Source organism: Ambystoma mexicanum, chromosome 8 (genome assembly GCF_040938575.1).
Source record: "Ambystoma mexicanum isolate Mex_15411 chromosome 8, UKY_AmexF1_1, whole genome shotgun sequence".
NCBI classification, from domain to species: Eukaryota; Metazoa; Chordata; class Amphibia; order Caudata; family Ambystomatidae; genus Ambystoma; species Ambystoma mexicanum.
This window is the reverse complement of record NC_090929.1, coordinates 1,120,381,013-1,120,383,276: the sequence shown is the minus strand read 5'-3', so window position 1 is coordinate 1,120,383,276 and position 2,264 is coordinate 1,120,381,013.

The window sequence follows — 2,264 nt, the reverse complement described above, 5'->3', positions numbered from 1 at the left end:
ACCTCCGACACACAATGCAAGATTCTTCAGCTTTGAATCCGGGTCTTACATTTCCTATTCTCAAAGGCTCATGAAAGTAACGGTCCTTCAGTGAAAAGATCAAGGGCACTTCCATCCTTGCAATCCTCTTCGGTCTTGCCGTCTTTCACCTTGTATTAAACTGCCATCTTGGAACTGCTGCTTCCTTGTGTTCTTTGCCTTGCTCAGCGTGTGCTTTCGTGCTCCGTATTTTATCTGTGTGGGGAAGTGTGATGAAAGCCAGGTGTGTGTAATGATCAGTAATTGCCTGACCTTGCCTGACCATTGTATTGGGACACGTCAGGTATACGGCTGGCTCGGGTGTAAGTCAGAAAAGGGAGGTGGTGAGTTCCTAAGTATAGTACCTGGTAGGATGGGGTAAAGGTGTTACAGGGAAAGGGATACTGTGTCTCAATATCCATTGTCCCACTTCCACTCCATGAAGACCCCTCATCCAGGTGATCCTCCCGCACTGGTCCACCCCCAGGAACTGGATCCAAAAGCGATGGCCGTGTCCTGGCTACTTGAACGGCAGATCCCTGGGGACTAGCGGGTGAGACACCTTCAGGTTTCTCACGGTGGTCTTGTGCAAAAGGGATGTGACCTAGCAGTTCAGGTTCGACTGCCCCCTTTGGGGTGGGACCAACTCTGATTTACATATGGTCTTTCCCCTTCTGTAATGGCTTCGAAGGCTGAAAAACGATGGTCTAGAGGGTTGCCCAGACCTATGCCAGTGGTTATGATTGATTAAAAACCTTCCAGCCATGAAGCTTTTGGTTTTACATTCTTCAGAGAAGCCAGGGGCTTGGAGACTGTGATTTGGCACAGACACCATCAATGTTCTGGTGGATTTCAAAATTCATCAAAGAATGTCTAACTGAAATGTGAGAGCAGAATAGTGGAATAGGCCATTTCAGCTAACCCATATATGTCCCATAAATAGCACTGCCCTATAGGACAAAGACAATTTGGAGAAAAAGAAGGCTTTTGAGCTAATTTTCATACTAAACATTGCATCTCTCAGCGGATCCTAACTTGAGTTGTGCTTCCAGGTATGGCTACTGAATAGCACTGTGGCCTAACTCAAATTGCATATTCTACTCTCACATTTCAGGTAGAAGGGGGTTTTTAAACCCACCTTATATATACATATTTATATATCAAAACAACGTGGATAGCCAGTAAGCGCACAGCCTTTTCATAGCTGGTGCTTAAGGTTGTCAGGAAGGGTCTGAAGGTAGAGGCGTGCCCACAAAGTCAAACGGAGAAAGGCACACAAGAAGCAGAGTACAAGGAGTCCTGCAGACAAGAAAGGATAGACAACAGAGGCTGTGCACAAAAAGGGGCAGGGAATACAAATAGAACAAACACGTTTGTTTCCCTCTTGGGGTGTACGCAGAATGGGGGAAGAGTGTCCCACAGAACGAGGGAAACACCAGCCTTCTGAGCAGATTGCTATTACAGGAGCCTACTCTGAATGCTCATGGAAAGGAGCAACAGCAGCGGGTGTCTGTGTTGAACACTAAGGCACGAACAAGGTAACAGTACTCACAAGACTGAAGCCTGTAAAGGTCCAGCAGGAACCGAACAATGACTGCCTCCTGAAACAGGAACCAGTACACTGTTAACAATGACATGAAGTACAACACTGAAACACGACAAGGGAAGGGGCAGAGATTGCCTGCTGGAAATCCAGAAGCCAAACTCTGAACCTAGGAATTACATAAAGCACAAGTGAAGACAAGAACAGAAATATCCAGGGGAAAAAGGAAGTCAAAGAGAGCAAGGTTCAGGACAGAGAACCGGGGGAAAAGAAATACAGAACCTAGAATCTAAGTGCAGGGGATGGAGACTGGAAATAGAACACTGGAATCAAGAACAGTAACTCAGGACTGGAATAACAAGAGTAAGCCTGCAGAGAGAAAACAAGGAAACTGTACTACTGGAGTGGAAGAAAAGGGGAGAACAGAAGATTCAAAGAAGCTAAGGACAGTTAACGTGGGCAATGGACGCAGCACACGACAGGGAACAAGATAATTGATAGAAGAGAGCAAGAGGCTGTAGACAGGGAACAGAGGGTTGCAAGCAAGGATGAGAGCAAGGCGGCTGAAGCCAGGAACATAGGGCTGCAAGCAAGGATGAGAGCAAGGGGGATGAAGTCAGGAACAGAGGGCTGCAAGCAGGGAAGCAGGGTTGCTGTATGGGAAGCTCAGAGGTGTATGGCAGAAGGTAGGGGATAGAAGGCT